Source organism: Abramis brama (assembly GCF_963993115.1).
Source record: "Abramis brama genome assembly, chromosome: 9".
Classification (NCBI taxonomy): Eukaryota; Metazoa; Chordata; class Actinopteri; order Cypriniformes; family Leuciscidae; genus Abramis; species Abramis brama.
The window spans coordinates 18379846-18398960 of record NC_139971.1 but is presented as its reverse complement, the minus strand read 5'-3'; the positions used below and the strand labels follow the sequence as shown (position 1 = coordinate 18398960).

The 19115-nt window shown below is 40.6% G+C and overlaps 1 long non-coding RNA gene across 1 annotated transcript; it reads right to left on the bottom strand.

Moving 5' to 3' along the window:
* Positions 1-257: 257 nt before the first annotated feature.
* LOC311089697 lies at positions 258-3534 on the bottom strand. Its single transcript, XR_014607741.1, has 5 exons — positions 2631-3534; positions 2163-2239; positions 1919-2022; positions 1526-1604; positions 258-1037 (listed from the first exon to the last, which is right to left on the bottom strand). It is a non-coding gene; the product is annotated as an uncharacterized lncRNA (long non-coding RNA).
* Between the last annotated feature and the right edge of the window lie 15581 nt (positions 3535-19115).

Genomic DNA, 19115 nt, shown 5'->3' with positions numbered 1-19115 from the left:
GTTACGTTGTAAATTACCCGAAATAAAAGTAATGCAGGGATGATTTTCATTCTATTCACCAGGAGCAGTTTCCATGTTTCATTAACAGTTAGTGTTAATATTGTGTATTCACCATGGTAACTGTCGTTTCCATTAACCCCAAAATGCCACTATTTTTCTTTGTATTATTTTTTATATTTTTAAATGACTGGCCCAAGGTTGAATCAACGTTGGATTATGATTCGATTTTGCAAAACGATTCAACGTTGAAATCGTGACGTTGTTTCACCGTTGATTTCGTGACGTTGTTTCACCGTTGATTTCGTGACGTTGTTTCACCGTCTTGCAGCAACGTTGAGGTTGAATTGATTTTGCAAAACGAAACAACGTTGAAAAATAATACCTTATATCTTATTTTTCAACATTGAATAAACTATAGATTGAGTTTCCTGTTCACTGTACTCTCTGAAGACATTACATTTGTACAGAAAATCAAAGCAACTGTAATTATGTAACTTGCTATGCATAATTTGCAATACTACCCTAGACACAGTATCTAATGGGAAAATTGTACATTCAATTACAAACTAGTTTGCAGTTGGAACATGAGTCATGACAATGCTGACTGAATTTGTGATTAACTGTCCATACTGTACAATAAAAAATGTTAACTGTTAAATGACTGGCGGCAATGGCTTAATTAAACACATTAAATAATGAGTTAACACATGCTCAAGATTGTAAAAAGTTTTATTCTGAAAAAACAAGTCGAAAAATACAAAAAAGAAAAACATCTCAAACTTTAAATTGCAGCGTTTTCAAATTAATGTTAAAAACCTGTAGAAGTAAACATCTAAATGGAATATTTAAAGACAGTTTTTGTTCAATTACAGTAACCCTTAAATTAAACATTTAATATTTAAAGTGTAAAAAAAAAAGTTTTTAAATTCTCAATAAAATGTGACAGCCTTGTGCAGTGCTCCGACAGAGTCCCAGCTCGAGGTCCATTCCGATGCCATCACTTCCTCTTCACTTCGTGCCCGCTGTCTGCTACTATCCTATAAATAAAAGCAAAAACACTGAATACAAAATAAATCATGTATAAGATTTTCACTTTACAGTTCAATTTGTTGGGTAGAAAACAAAGTATACAACACTATCCATTCTAAAACACTTATTTTAATGTATTCAGATGTACATTTACACAAGAAATTCTTCAGAGCCCCAAGGTGGAATTGTAAAAAAATTACTATTACTCCATGTGTCAGTTACGGTTACTATAATCATAAGGTCATGATTTCATCCTTAAACCAGATGAAGAAATCAACAAATTGTGGTGTTGAGCTGAGAGGGTTGAGGTCTGCTGTTCTTTATATCTTTCAATGCAGGTTTATATTGTTTCAACAATTATATATTTCTGATAATATTTGTGGAGAACATTACACTGTTTTAATTCAGAATCCTAACCATACATTGTACTAATTAAAAGTAATTTATTAAATCAAGTAAAATAAAATAAAAACACAAAAGGCCAATGAATCTGTACCAGAAGTGATAGTGCAATGTAGCAGCTAAAGAATAATCCTCCACCAAATTGCCAGTAATCATCTGGATCCTTTGCGAATCTGAAGGGGGGGAAAGAAGAAATTATTCAATGAAAAGTCCATAAAAAGCAGGGTTTTTTTTGTTTATGTTTTTTACCATTCCTTTAAACAATCTTAAAAATTGATTTAAATTGTAAAAACGTTTGCCATTATAACATTCACACAACATGAACTGAGTTGTCATCTTTGAGACTGTTAGTATTAGCCTACATAATTAAAAATGTAAACATACACTTAAAGCATGGCAATCCCATCAGAAATGTGTATCATAGCAAGGGAAGCACACACAAAAAAGCCAAATGGTACACCAAAATCAAACCATCAAATAATTTTACCTGCAGCTGCATTTATCCTATTTTTGAGGGTCTTTCCCTTGATGGTTTCCAGTGATTAAAGAAAGGACTGATGAAGGTGACATGAATCCACTTTCAGTAAGCCACTTCAGCAGAAGACAAAAGGACAAAAAGTTACTCAGACTTTCTATCAGTAACGTTAAATGTCTTACTTTAAAGATGAAAATCATACTTAATACTATTAATCCCAGTGTAGGTTTTCGAACAGTGGGTAAAATTGACTTACTGTAAGTTAGTTGGTGAATGGATCTTTCTGTTGGGTGTTCTCTCCCGATAAATAATTTTATTCCAATGCTGCTTGATCTAAAAAAAAATGTAAACAAATATATTTTCAATATCGTTATCAGTGTTTGAAGAGGTTATGTAAACTGAATAAATGACGGTTTTACCACTTTACTCATTCCCACACTTTTTTTTTACCTCTCATGCGTTTTTAAACTAATGTTAGCTGACAATATTAAACACATAAGTACGTTATCAACAGCAAAACACCGCAATGTCAGATGGTACTAAAACTTACATTGAAATACATGCTAATATCGCTACGCTAATGGTGAAGCAGTACAAACACACACACACACACACACACAGAGATAACTTATTTATTTTATGAGGTTGCAGTAAACCTATGACCGTTAACTTAACCGTGTCCCTAAACGTTAGACTTGTTAAGGACTGAAAAATGTTTTCTTACCTGATATCGCCAGTATTTTTACAGACCACGTACGACCCCTTCCTCCGTTCACATTCCAGCTTTTGTTCTTCATTGACATATCAACTCAAATTCGCTCAAAATTTAAGAATTCAACAGGCAGAAAAATAAAATAAAATAAAATAATCCAGGTCTGACCGAGTAATCAACGCAAGCAGCAGCAGCTCACAGTCACCGACCGAGAGTAATAATAACGGACGTATTTTCAAATTTAAAATAGGCGGGCAGAGCCGCGCACATTCTCATTGGACAGTTTCCTGGAAGACAGACAGATTAACCAATCATGCTCAAAGTAAAACGGCGAAACAACCAATAACAATAGTTTGCGCGAGTTAACATAGTGTTGTAGGCTATTGAGTGCAGTCTGTATTAATATTTAATTAATTGGTCAAATGACATGACAGTGTGAATACAAATGTAGTAATTCAATGTAAACTGTTAGGCAAGCAGACAAAATGGTAAATTCACACAAAATCACATAAGGCAAAAGGTTTCTGCTGCACTGCTCTCTTGAGGGTGAAACTATTGTTAATAATGATAATAATTGTATTTTAACATACATTGAAGAGCTGTTATGATAAAAAGTAATTAAATGCTAATTAATTATCATAATAATATGTTAAAAGGCAGATATTTTTGTAGTATGTTGTCGAAAACATTACGTTGTTTCAACATACAGATCTTGTAAAAATTTAAACGTTGATTTATAAGTGTTTTTGTTAACCTTTTTCAACCATTTAGCATTAAACGTTATTTCAACGTTGTTTCAACGTTGAAATAACAACTGACATTATTCAACCATATTTCAACGTTGATTTAGAAGCGTTTTGTTAACCTTTTTCAACCATTTAGCATTAAACGTTATTTCAACGTTATTTCAACGTTAAAACAACAACTGACATTATTTCAACCATTTTTCAACGTTGAAGGTCGGTCATGTGCCGGCTGGGTTAGTACTAGTCTTTACTATTAGTCATATTCTTACAATTTATGTTAAGTAAAGGGGAAAAGTACTTGTGTGTGTTAACAAATTTTGTGTAAACTAGGGCTGGGGTAAACGATTATTTATTAAACGATTTTATCGATTAGTCGACTAATCTAACGACTAATTTGAATTAATTATCCTGTCTGTTATTCGCATATCTCTCGAACCGTTACTCCGATGGATTTCAAACTCGACAGCTGTCTGGGCACGAGTAAGTGCAGTGCCAAGTTTGACGTTATTTGGATGAGAAATGCAAAAGATATTGTTAAATATATCAGTAAAAGCAGCACTTAGAAGGTTGTGGTTTAAAAAATAAACATTCTGACATAAACACACTGTCAGCTACAATGTTTACTTCTGAATAATATAGTATAAACGTGATAAATCCATTTTGATTAATTTGAGTAAAATTTTTATTTTCTTTACCAAGAAAGTGGCAAGATGAAAACCACTATTTTCTGTTTCAAACTTTCACATAGCATCTTTAGGTTATAATAACATAAATAATTCAAATCCAGATTTTGATTTTCAAAGATTTATTATAAAAACAGATGATTTTTTCCCAAAAATGCAATAAATTCATGACACGTTTTTTTTTTAAATGCAATTAATCCATTGAATCAATATAAAAGTTATTTTTCATATTGAAACTGTTGAAAATACACAACAAAGTAAGTTGATCCACATGACAGCCTCTGAACTCGGTCAATAACGTTACTAATCTTATATTTAGCACGTACTGGACTAAACATAGGGAACATTCAATCAGCCATCGCTAAGAAATACCTTCTGAATTTTTTTGACGGCGATCAGCTGTAAAATGGCTTGGTCCTGCTCGGTTTTCGTTGACTGAGTACAAGAATTGAAAGTTTTTTAAAAGATCCCCTGGGGTTCACGTGTCAGCATTCGACATAAGTTTGACGCTGTCGTGTGAGAACAAGCAACAGTCGGCATTTCTCTTCCTCCCGCGTGCCTCATCTTGTTAATCTCCTCACGTAAATGATTAGATTTCGATGGCTTACGTTTCTTCCCTACGGCAGAATCCACCACAGGTTCATCAATGCCGTCGAATTTTTTTCTTTGTTTGTTGATCAAAAAGTGCAAAGTAGATAAGGAAAACTAGGATGCCGTAAGCGCCACCGTTACTGTTTACAATGCGTGGAATGGTGCGCTGTGATTGGTTGAGCGGATTTATCACATTCTGCAGAGAAAGGAGACTGGCGTTTGTCGCGGTTTGGAAAGAAAGGGGGAAAACATGACAGAATAACACGGCGGGCGGTGTGTGTGTGGCGAGCTGTACCTCCGGGAATGGTACAAAAAATAATAATAAAAAATAATAAAGAAGCGTCGACGCAAAAAATATGACGTCGACGTACCGCTACAGCACTAGTGTAAACGTGTTATAATTTGCCTATATATAATATTTTCCCCTTTACTTAACGAAAGTTTAAGTAAAGGGGAAGGCTTAGCGAAATGGGGGGAGAATGGCAAGCCTTTTAGTTCGTGAATTAAAAAAATCAAACAGCCAGGTACGTGTCTTTGCACAGTAGACTTCAATATGGCAATAATGGTAAAAAAGTGCTAGGTCACCATCAATCAGAAGCTAGTCACAATTAATGCTGCCGTTCGTGCTCTACAGTAGCCTACATGCTCCCTGCCTGGTTTTCATAATTAAAATAGCTTTTAAAATACGCCTACTGGCAATATTAAAGCGGTTTAAAACGTCTCCCCTTAAAATATATTGGTCTCGACTATGTAAAAAGTTAAAGGAATATGACTTGGCCTAAAAAAAATTTCAGTCAGAAGAATTTTTTTCACTTTAATCCCTGTATCTGAGTAATGAATAAACGCAAACGAGAATAACAACGAAATAACACCCTTAGCAAAAGGAAACTGAAGCGAAGAAACAGTGCAAAGCACAAACAAAAAGAAACAAAACTATAATTGTAAACAATCAAAAACGAAACTGATCAGCAGCCTTGCAGATTCAATGCTTCTAAGCTAGAGCCAAATAGGCCTGCAAAGCAGCACAAAAGAACCCACAAAAGAACAGCACGCAAACAAAACAAAAACAAAGAAATGCCCATAAGCAACAAAAACAAATAAATGAATGCAAGCAAAACAAAAATAAAGTGCCCGTAAGCAAAACAGCAGCTGCGTTACGTGTGGCATCTTTGGCTAGGAATAGGGCTTAACGATCTCAATGTTCCATTCCCTCTTTACCTTTACCAAAAAGATCCAAAGGGTTAAACTAAATTTACCAAATCCCAAATGTAAAGAAAAGGGGGATGCGTACTTACGATTTGGGTTGAACAAACACAAGACGCAACAGGTGCCGTGGCTCAATCTACCGGCCAGCATTCACACACCTGCTGTTGTTGCTATTACTGGGAGCAATACACAATAAATATCACCATCGCAAGCGATCAAGAAAGTTAATACAAAAGACCACACGTACCTGAGCAAACTCCGCCACAACTTTCTACAACGCCGACGCCACCAAAACCGCTCTAATCAAACTATAAATTGTACATAGCCTTAAGCTGTTCACATTACACATTCAGCAGAGCCCTAACATATCTGGATAGGAACGGAAACGGAAATGCCAGGGAGAGGAGAACCCAGAATCACCAGGACACGTCAACACCCATCAAAATAAGGGTCCTTAAATATTATGACCAGAGGGGCGCTAGTGAGCTATGGGTTGGTAGGTCGCACTCCCCTGCAGCTCCCGCAAAATTATAATTAAATTGACTTTATAACAATAATTTCTACATAAATAGTTTTCCGTGCAAGTTGGATTTTCTGAAGTTTCGTTTATGCTCATCAGCTACAAGAAATGCACAAATTTTTAGTGCATTGATTTTTGTCGGATTTGAAAACTTGTTAGGTCAAGTACAGTGGGGCCTACCAGGAAGGAGCTGGGTCAACTATTGGTGAGGAAGTGGAGCAGGTGAACAGCTTCCTATCTAGAATTGATGTTACAAGCAAATATATGTCAAAATCAGGTATGTTAAATTAGGTATGATTAATGCAGAATGACTTTTGTTATATTCATGCCTCTCATTACATTTTCTTACATTTATGTTGTAACGAACTACAGGGTGTAGTACTTTATTTTGTCCAGTAGGTGTCTCTGGGTAACACTATTTGGCTGTGTCCAAATTCAGGGTCTACATCCTTCGGAGTACTCATTTGAAGGATGTTACGTCACAGCGCCGCGACGAAGGCTGTCCAAATTCGTAGGATCCTTCAAATGCGGCCCACAAATACGTCCTCCTTTTCCCCGAATTGGAAGGATGGGTGTGGTGGATCCTTTCCCGTCCTACCTATCCCATAATTTTTTTCGGCAGAGCGTAATGGCGGACGAAGCGAGCGGTAGCGGAGTGGGAGAGGAGTATGCTTTTCGATGTAAGTTTTTTAAAAACTGGCTTTTCAAAAAAATATATTTTTTCAGTGGTTGTCTAGTTAGGCATTTTGTTTTAGCGTTAAGCATTTTTTTTACATTTGTACGTTTATATGTTAAAAAAAAACACATTACTTTCGTAAACTAGCTTCTTCCTTACTGCCTGTGTGAATATCCCTTTACACACAGCTAATTTGTTAGTGATTGAAGCTGTTTTTAATGCTTCTAGGGACGAAAGAGCAGACAGAAGTGTTTATAAAGCTCCGGGGAGAGAACGATGAGCTCTGCCACTGTGGGATGGAGGTACAGGAATAAATCTATTTAGAAATCCCATTGTAATATCAAGGCAGTTTTGTTTCTTTTTTGTTTTGTGCAGTACAGATAACATTTCCTGCAGTCATTAAACAGCTGAAACATTTTCTTACTTCTCTTGTTTTGTCCTTTTGTAGTATAATTCTGTACAGTATTGTTCCACAATTGTCGTTTTGATATCTGTGATTAACACAATTCCAATATTTTCTCTTTTTCTCCTACATTAGGATAGTCTTGGAGAAGATGGGCCTGTCTGGTAAAGTGACACCAGCCCAAGCAAAGAAAAAGTGGGACAATTTAAAAAAGAAATATAAAGTATGGCCATATATAGAAAATAATATTTTTGTTAGTAACAGTTAAAAAAAATCCTAGGTTTAAGCTTACATGTTTTGTGAACAGTTTAGATTTTTACTTGTCTTTAGGAATGCAAGTATCCAAGGTCAGGAGAGGGAGTGAGTGGGAAGCCCACTGCTGCTACTTGGCCCTGGTTTGTCCAAATGGATGAGGTTTTAGGACAAAGGCCTTCAATTTGCCCCCCTGTCCTTATTGCCTCCATCCCTATGGACACTCCAGGGCCAAGTGCAGCAGTGAGTGACCAAGAGGAGAGAGAGGAAGAAGAGAGGGAAGGAGATAGGCAGCCAGCAGCGAAGAAGAGGAGAAGGGACAGTGACCAGGAGCTGTTAGACCTCATCAGGGAGGACATGAGGCAGCAGAGAGAGGCTGAAGAGAGGAGAGCACAGGCTGAAGAGAGGAGGGCACAGGAGAGCAGGGAGAGGATGGACAGGCTCTTCTCCATTCTGGAGCGTTGGGTCCCCAAATAATTTTTTTTTTTTTTCTTGGGGTGGGAGGGATTACATTTTTTCCATTGTTAGCTTCAGTTGTTTGAAATAAATTGTTTGAAAGAAATACTTCTCATTCATTGTATTTCTTTTTTATTTTCCATACTTTTCAAAGTAAAAGGAACATTTGTAAAGAAAATTAAGTGAATAATTATTTAATAACATTCAGAAAACAAAATTGAGGTAACAAAATTCAAGAACATACAGAAACTATTTACAGAACTATTTACAGGACAACAGATTTTAACAAATCACTGCAGGATTAATCTGAGTGACCAGGTATTGGACCATTTTTATGTTTAATTACAACGGGAGTCCCTGGCAGTGTTGCTGGAGCCGCTGAAAGGATGAGAGACATGGATGGAGTGCAGCAGGGATCCGTGGCTGGTCCTCTGGTTGGCGAGTGAAACATCACAGGGTGGTCTGCAGAGAGCTTCAGGATGTTTGATGTAAGCAGGGTTTGCAGAGCGACTCAATCAACGGCTGTCACATCTGTAACATGCATTAATAAATATGTAAACAGGAGAAATTGAATCCAATCCTTTCATGACAAAGTACTTTTTAAATAAGATATTAAAGTTATTGTTTACTTGCTTGTTAAAGGTAGTCATGACCTGGTGGTACAACCTCCAGGGCAGACACCTCAGCACAGAGTTGGTCCCGCCACTTAGCACCGCTGACGGCCTCCATGTCAGCCTCCCCCTCATCTTCCTCCACATCGTCCTCAGGCTCATCCTCAGGTGCCAACACGTCTCCGGCACTGAGGTAGATGTTGTGGAGGATGGTGCATGCTGTCACAACCTGCAATAGCATATATAAATTTAGTATATTGTGATATTGAAAAAAAATAATTTAATATAACACTGGCTGGTAACTTACATGAGGAACAAAGGTGTAGTGCACCTCCAGCGCTTGCAGGAAGATGGACCGGAACCTTGTCTTCATCATTCCAAAAGCACGCTCTATAATGGAGCGTGCCCTGGAATGATGGCTGTTAAAGCGCTGGGCTCCCACACCTTGCACCTGCCTCTTGTAAGGAGTGATGAGGGGGAGAGGCCGTTGGAGGCATGGATATCCTCCATCGGCCAAGATGAAATGCCCTGGAGGAGGGTAGGATGACTGAGCGTACAGTGGGCTGTGGCGGAGCACCCTGGAGTCGTGCACCGATCCAGGCCAGCCCACGTACGTATCGATGAAGCGGCCCTGATGGTCACAAACAGCCTGAAGGATTATGGATGGAAACAGTTTCCTGTTTCTGTAGCACTGACCATCAGGGCCGCTCGGAGGCTTGATGCGGATGTGACAGCCGTCGATGGCACCTGCAGCTTTGATAAAAGCTCTGTGGCGTGCCAGCCCTGCAAACCCGCGGGACACTTCTTCCAGGTGCTCCGGGGTCTTCGGGAGGAAGATGACCATGTGGTGAATGGCCACCACCTCCTCAGTCACTCGGTGGACAATGTAGTGGACGGTGGACCGGGGCATCCCAAACACTCTTGAGACCACCCTGTAGGATGCTCCACAGGCCAACCAGAAGAGAAACACCAGGGTCTCTATTGTAGCACCCCACCCATGTCTTCTCTCCTGGTTCAGGAGGTTCTGCAACACTGCCAGAGACTCCCTGCTCAGCCGAAAGTCTGGTCGGGGATCTTCCTGGCTGAAGAAACGGTCCAAAACTGGGACACTCAGGTTAATCCTGCAGTAACGGGGTCTGGTCTGGTTAAGGAAAAGTAGAGAACAAATACATAATATAATTAGTACATTAGAATAAGTGTTTAACAGATAAAAGCATTATTCTACCTTAAGACAAATTTAAATATCAAAACTCCAATTATTTTTTAATACAATGCACATTATACATATTACATGAATAATTATATACATATTATTGATATATATATGAAGAGTTTGGTTCCAAAACGCGATAAACGCCATTTAAAAAAAAAATTGAGTTCCTGCAAAAATCAGTATTGTATAGGGTCAGTATTGAAAAGTCCATTTTAAATTTTATGTAAAATGCGATATCCGCCGTGTTATTCTGTCATGTTTTCTCCCTTTCTTTCCAAACCGCGACAAACGCCAGTCTCCTTTCTCTGCAGAATGAGATAAATCCGCTCTCAACCAATCACAGCGCACTATTCCACGCACTGTAAACAGTAACGGCAGCGCTTTGAATACACCCGGCATCCTAGTTTTTCCTATCTACTTTGTACTTTTTGATCAACAATCAAACAAAATCTTTTATAATTTTGACGGCATTGATGAACCTGTGGTGGTTTCTGCGGTAGGGAAGAAACGTAAGCCATCGAAATCTAATCATTTACGTGAGGAGATTAAGAAGACGAGGCGCGGGAGGAGGAAAAATGCCGGCTATTGCTTGTTCTCACACGACAGCATCAAACTTCTGTCACGCTGACACGTTGAACCCAGGGGATCTTTTGAAAAACTTTCAGTTGTTTTACTCAAAGTCAACGAAAACCGAGCAGGACTAAGCCGTTTTACAGATGATCGCCGTCAAAAAAGTTCAGGAGGTATTTCCTAGCGATAGCTGATTGAATGTATTTTTAGTCCAGTGCCTGTAACGTTAATAAGATATTGATCGAGTTCAGGCTGTCATATGTGGATGGATCAACTTATTTTGTTGTGTATTTTCAACAGTTTCAATATGAAAAATAACTTTTATATTGATTCAATGGATTAATTGCATTTGGGGAAAAAAAGTGTTATGAATTTATTGCATTTTGGGGAAAAAATGATCAGTTTTTATAATAAAAAAATTATGAAAATCAAAATCTGGATTTGAATTTGTTTTGTTATTATAACCTAAATATGCTATGTGAAAGTTTGAAACAGAAAATAGCGTTTTTCATCTTGCCAAATTCTTGGTAAAGAAAACACATTTTTACTCAAATTAATCAAAATGGATTTATCGCGTTTTGGAACCAAACTCTTCATATATATATATATATATATATATATATATAATCTATATCTATATCATTATTTAGATAGATAGATAGATAGATAGATAGAGTTTCTCTGACAAAACAAGCTAAAGTTTATGCTTCGGCTCAATGAATTTGTAGGGGAAAGTAGCAAAATACTTAAAAACATAAATAAAAATAGGCTATAATGGCTTACCTGGATATGACTGTCTTGTAGTCTGATATAAAAAACTCTCCGACAACGAGCAAAGAAAGTATTTAATTTATTTAATTGCTTTATTTCTTCCAAAAGAATTAAAATGAGGAGAATAACTCTTTGTTTGTCCATTTTCCCGCTTCTTGCTTAGCGCTGTCACGGTTGCTAGGCGACAGGATATGAGCAACGGGTAAGGGAGGGAACTGAAAGAAGGGTAGGATGTCCAAATTCACAAACACCGACTTCCGGGTTTTGCGGTCGTCGGAGGACCCCTCCTCCTTCAACCGGGTAGGAAGGATCCTAAGGAGGATGCAGACCCTGAATTTGGACACAGTGTTTGTGTCCTCTGGTTAAGTGCTGTGAAACAGGTGTGGAGATTTGACGGTGATTAACCACTGCTTATAAGAAGCTGGAGGATAGCTCAAGAGGAGGAAGGAGCTTGGGGATTGGCCTCTGCTGGTCTTGCTGTAATGCTGGCTTTCTCACCCTCTCCAGTCCAAGGCTTTTGATGTTGATGCTGATGTTGATGCTGATGTTGATGTTGATGCTGATGTTGATGCTGATGTTGATGTTGATGCTGATGTTTTTGTATCTTTATATTTTATCTTTTACTTTAATGTAGTTATGTTTGTTTTCCTGATTAAATACATATTTGTGCAAATTTGATTATGTTGTATGCCAAGGGGTTGTAACTTATGGGGGCTCGTCCAGGATCAACTAAATTTGCTCAGGGTTTTGTAGACATTTGGGTAATTAAGTTGGCTTGAAAAAGCCAACTTACTGATATTGTATTTAAACTTATTATTATTAGTGGTGCTTGCCAAAGGCAAGGCATCACTATTGTTCTTCTCCATTCTTATTATTAGTGGGTGCTTGCCAAAGGCAAGGCACTCACTATTGTTCTTCTCCATACTTATTATTATTAGTGGTGCTTGCCAAAGACAAGGCATCATAGTGTTATTGCTCATACTTATTAGTGGTGCTTGCCATTCATACTGACAAGCAGCCTTTGGAGTTTCATGATTGGCAGCTGCCAAGCCACTCCCTAGCAACCAAACAGAGTACCCTAGCAACCAAAATCCAAAGAGGGATATCTTCCATTCTGAATGTCACAGAGGCATGGGAGTTGGTTTATATCATTCATAGTGACAAGAAGCCTTTGCAGTTTCATCATTGGCAGCTGCCAAGCAACTCCATAGCAACCAAAAAGAGTACCCTAGCAACCGTTTAGTAAAACGTATATCTCTGCATCAAAACCGCGTATAGAGATGAGGCTTGGCTCTTTTGACTAAATCATGGTAAACTATGGTAAATCGTGGTAAATCATGGTAAACTATGGTAAATCATGCTAGAATCACAGTAAATCATACTTGAACATGGTAAATCATGGTATACTATAGTAAATCATGGTAAACTATGGTAAATCATGGTAAACTATGGTAAATCATGGTAAACCATGCTAGCAACGTGCTAAAAAAATGCTAATCATGCTAACATGATGCTAGCTATATATTAATCATGCTAACATGATGCTAGCTATATATTAATCATGCTAACATGATGCTAGCATGATGCTAATAATGCTAGCATGATGCTATCAACATGCTAATAATGCTAGCATGATACTAGCTACATGCTAATCATGATATTGTGATGCTAAAAAATGCTAATCATGCTAACATGATGCCAGCTATATGTTAATCATGCTAACATGATGCTATCAACATGCTAATAATGCTAACATGATCCTAGCTACATGCTAATCATGCTAACATGATGTTATCTACATGTTAATCATGTTAACATGTTGTTAGCATAATGCTAGTAATGCTAGCATGATGCTACCAACATGTTAATAATGCTAGCATGATACTAGCTACATGCTAATCATGTTAGATTCTTGCTACAAACATGTTAACAAACATGCTATTCATGTTAGCATCTTGTTAAAAATATGCTAGCATCATGCTAACAAAAGGCTAATCATGCTAGCTACACGCTAATCATGCTAGCATTATGTTAGTCACATGCTTATCATGCTAGCATGATGCTAATTTTGTTATCATCTTGCTAAAACTAGCTAACCACACCCTAGCACCCGAGTGGCGAGTTTTGCCACTGCAAGCACCACACACATTTTCTTCAGGAAATGTACATTCTAGTTAGTGGTGCTTGCCAAAGGCAAGGCATCATTATTGTTATTGCTCATACTTATTATTATTATTAGTGGTGCTTGCCAAAGGCAAGGCATCACTATTGTTATTGCTCATACTTATTAGTGGTGCTTTTCAAAGCAACACTAGTGTTCTCTTGCATACTTATTATTAGTGGTGCTTGACAAAGTCAAGGCATCACTAGTGTTCTCTTGCATACTTATTCTTATTAGTGGTGCTTGCTGAAAGCAAGGCATCACTATTGTTATTGCTCATACTTATTAAGTTGGCTTGAGAGAGCCACCTTACTGAAATCCTATTTAAACTTATTAAGTTGGCTTGAGAGAGCCAACTTACTGAAATCCTATTTAAACTTATTATTATTATTATTAAGTTGGCTTGAGAAAGCCAACTTACTGAAATCCTATTTAAACTTATTATTATTAAGTTGGCTTGAAAGAGCCAACTTACTGAAATCCTATTTAAACTTATTATTATTATTCCGAGACTAAAATTTCTATATGAAACTCCTCCTAGAGCTTTAACTCTACATACTCCAAACTCGGCTCAGACACTCAAACTGATCTGACTCGCGTTGCTATATCTTTTCAGACTGATCGGACTTACGGTTTTCCTAAAAATGACGATCAAAACTCGGAAAAACTCCCATTGACTTGCATTGGGGAGTTCTAAAAAATTCAAATTTAGATTCAAACTCATCAACCGACGAAAATTCAAATCAAAATACCTTGAAGACTAAACCAAACTGCCGTTCTATATACTATATTAGCCAATGAGACTCATTTAAACTAATGAACTCTAAACTCTAACACTTATAAACTCATCAATTTATACACTTATAAACTCTAAACTCATAAATTCTGAGTGTGTGTGTGTGTTTGTGTGTGCACACACACACACACACACACACTAAACTCATTTAAACTTAAACTCTAAACTCATTTAAACTTGTAAACTCAAAACTCGTAAACCACTTTAAACTTCAAACCACTTTAAACGTATTAAGTTTAAAGCTTCAAGCTCCCAAGCAACTCCATAGCAACCAAACTTGAGTACCCTAAGCAACCATTTTGCAAGACCTATATCTCTGTATCAGAACATAGTATAGAGATGAGGTTTGGCTCTTTTGACTCATGCTAGCAAACAGCACTTCCAAAATGCTACACATGCTAGCAGTGAATAGCTACATGCTAATAGCAATTAGTTAAATGCTAAATCATGCCAAGATCATGCTAAGAACTCTATAAAAACTCCATAGTAACCATCTGTGACAACTACCAACCACCTAGCAACACCATAGCAACCACCCAGAACACCCTAGCAACCACCCAGAATACCCTAGCAACCGCCTAGCAACACCATAGCAACCACCCAGAACACCCTAGCAACCGCCTAGCAACCGCCCAGAATACCCTAGCAACCGCCTAGCAACCACCCAGAAAACCCTAGCAACCGCCTAGCAACACCATAGCAACCACCCAGAACACCCTAGCAACCACCTAGCAACCACCCAGATTACCCTAGCAACCGCCTAGCAACACCATAGCAACCACCCAGAATACCCTAGCAACCGCCTAGCAACACCATAACAACCACCCAGAACACCCTAGCAACTGCCTAGCAACACCCTAGCAACCATCCAGAATACCCTAGCAACCGCCTAGCAACACCATAGCAACCACCCAGAACACCCTAGCAACCGCCTAGCAACACCATTGCAACCACCCAGAACACCCTAGCAACTGCCTAGCAACACCATTGCAACCACCCAGAACACCCTAGCAACTGCCTAGCAACCACCCAGAATACCCTAGCAACCGCCTAGCAACCACACAGAATACCCTAGCAACCGCCTAGCAACACCATAGCAACCACCCAGAATACCCTAGCAACCGCCTAGCAACTTCATAGCAACCACCCAGAACACCCTAGCAACTGCCTAGCAACGCCCTAGCAACCACCAATAATACCCTAGCAACGCCATAGCAACCACCCAGAATACCCTAGCAACCGCCTAGCAACACCATAGCAACCAGCCAGAACACCCTAGCAACCACCTAGCAAAGCCCTAGCAACCACCCAGAACACCCTAGCAACACCCTAGCAACCACCTGAACAACATGAATAAGCCATATCTCAGCACCAGAACATCGTACAGACATGGTTGTTGGCTTGTATGCAATCATGTATAACACCCTAGCAACCGAGTGGCGAGTTTTGCCACTGCAAGCACCACTTCACATTTTCTTCAGGAAATGTACATTCTAGTTATTCTTATTATTCCACACAAAGTTTGGCGCGTAACTCGCCCCGCACCGTTTGTCTCAGACCCCTGAGTGAGGTGTCAAATCGACCGGCTCATTGAGGAGAGGTGTGCTATGACTTTTCTAAGCGATCGGGTGTACGATGTTCGCACAGCAGATGAAAAAGCGGCCAAAAAAGTCCCATTGACTTTACATTGGGCATTCTAAAAAAATTCAAATCCAAACCGACGTTTTCACACACACAGACTCCAAAGGGCCTGACACCCCTGCGTCTCTCCCTCTCTCTCTCCCTCAGAGGATTTATATTATCAAGCAACCAATAAGTAATGGCCTAAAATCTTCATAGCCACACCCTAGCAACCAGTTTCAGCACCCTAGCAACCACTAAGAGCTCCCTAGCAACCACCCTAAACCAAAAAAAAATATTTTTTTAATTTCTTTTTATTTTTTAAAGCAATTTTACACTCGTGGCCTTGCGATATTGCTCCATGCTTGTGCCTATTCGGCCATAGGCACGAGGCCGCAGGCCGAGTGCCGTACTGAAGGCACTCGTTATTAAAGATTTTAATAACTCTATAAAAACTCCATAGTAACCATCTTTGACAACTACCAACCACCTAGTAACACCATAGCAACTAAAAAAAATACCTTAGCAACCATCCTGAACACCCTAGCAACGTCTAGAAACGCTCTAGTAACCACCAAAAATACCATAGCAACTACCCAGAACACCCTAGCAACTGTCTAGCAACCCCCCAGAACACCTAGCAACTGCCTAGCAACCACCCAGAAAACCTAGCAACTGCCTAGCAACGCCCTAGCATCCACCCAAAATACCATAGCAACTGCCTAGCAACACCATAGCAACCACCCAGAACACCCTAGCAACCACCTAGCAACGCCCTAGCAACCACCAAGAATACCCTAGCATCCACCTAGCAACCGCCTAGCAACCACCCAGAATACCCTAGCAACCGCCTAGCAACAACATAGCAAACACCCAGAATACCCTAGCAACTGCCTAGCAACGCCCTAGCAACCACCCAGAATACCCTAGCAACCGCCTAGCAACACCATAGCAACCACCCAGAATACCCTAGCAACCACCTAGCAACGCCCTAGCAACCACCAAGAATACCCTAGCAACCGCCTAGCAACCACCCAGAATACCCTAGCAACCGCCTAGCAACACCATAGCAACCACCAAGAATACCCTAGTAACCGCCTAGCAACCACCCAGAATACCCTAGCAACCGCCTAGCAACCACTCAGAATACCCTAGCAACCGCCTAGCAACACCATAACAACCACCCAGAACACCCTAGCAACTGCCTAGCAACATCCTAGCAACCACCCAGAATACCCTAGCAACCGCCTAGCAACACCATAGCAACCACCCAGAATACCCTAGCAACTGCCTAGCAACGCCCTAGCAACCACCCAGAATACCCTAGCAACCGCCTAGCAACACCATAGCAACCACCCAGAACGCCCTAGCAACCACCAAGAAAACCCTAGCAACCGCCTAGCAACCACCCAGAATACCCTAGCAACCGCCTAGCAACACCATAGCAACCACTCAGAACACCCTAGCAACTGCCTAGCGACGCCCTAGAAACCACCCAGAATATCCTAGCAACTGCCTAGCAACGCCCTAGCAACCACCCAGAATACCCTAGCAACCGCCTAACAACACCATAGCAACCACCCAGAACACCCTAGCAACTGCCTAGCAACGCCCTACCAAGACCTGTACACGGCTAAGGGTTTGGTAGCACACCACGTGAGTGTGCTACTCTGCCACGGCCACTAGCGAATCTGGTCATAAAGTCAATGTTGAAGCGGTCAACACATGGAGGAAATCATCCAGGATGGCTGTGTCTCACACATGCCCCGGGAGCCTCTGAAATTAATCAGTGGGACCCTTTCTCACCCCAACACTGACCGGACACTGACGAGGAACATGTAAACCAAGTTCACCTCCAGACTAAGAAAGGTTCCTCTCTGTTTAGGAAAGGAACCCCTCTCAGTTGACCTGCGAACCCAACTGGCTATGCAGCACTCGTAGGGTAAGGACCCGTACCAAGACCTCCACCCCAGACGCCAGGTACGGGATGACCCATGTCTCGCGGAAGAGTGGAGCCCAAAGAACTGATCCAGCAGGTCCTTCGTTGCAACCACTGAAGGACCACAGTTTTACCTGCTGTGTGAAAACTGAACGGGGGCTTTTTATCTTCCAAAAAAGGCCCGAACAGTAAACACAGATCCCAGTGAACTCACTGTAACCCAAGTATTACAGAAACGGATCCCATAAAGACCCGTTTCCATATTGGCTGGAGGAATGGCCTCATCGCAACACTCACCAGTGGGAAGCGATGACCACGCTCGTCACGGTACTACCTACACACATAATGACACAGGCAGCACCGGACCGAACGGGTGCCAGACGAACTGAATTGCCTTAGCCGAGTCAAAAATACATGAACCAATTGAGATGATCAGGAACACTTTTCAGCGCTGCAACTGACCACCCTAAAAGGCTCAGCGTACCAGACCTACTCAGAATGAGGCAACGGTTCGGAGACAGAGACCTAGCTTCAGAGAGCCCGTAGGCGGCCAAAGACCAGGTCTGTCTCCTTAGTTAGCAGCAGAGTGCGTGAGAAGGCATGAGTGGGTCCTCGAACGCATTACTGCTAACTAATGAAGCTGAGTCTCTAGCATAAGGGAAAAAGCTGAAACAGCCAGGAACACCTCACGGCGCTACACCGGTGAATCAACAGAATTCCAGATACCATCAACCACAACTTCATTAAACAGGGACTCTACTCGGAAGGCCCGTAGGCGGCCCGAGACTGAATCATGTGTACATGTAAGTGCACTTACCCGTTTCCCTCGTTTCAGAGGATCTCAAAATAGCGTGAGATACCCAACCGATACCGAATCGCCATAATGAGGGCTGGTGATACAGACGTGGCTGTTGGTGTCAGGCTCCTGGGTTGCACACCTACATAAAGATAAAGAAATTTGATCTTTCTTTGAAAATGTAGGTACCGCTGGACCCGCTTTTACAGGGAGCCAGAGGCGGAACAGACATACACAAACAAAGACTCCCCCCGGTCCTCCACCGAGGGGAGGGAGTGAACCAGTAACATCTCCAAGAACAAAATCCCATCCCTGGGCGGCCCACCTCACTAGCGCTTGTGCTTACCACCTGGCTTGGCAGCACCTGAGGTGGGCGGGGCGCTACGCCTGCGTCTGGATCCACGCTGAGCCCCAGGTGAAGGCTGCCACACGTGCTCAGCGGGAGAAGAGGCGGACGCAGGGGGACACCCTCGGCGACGGGCAGGCA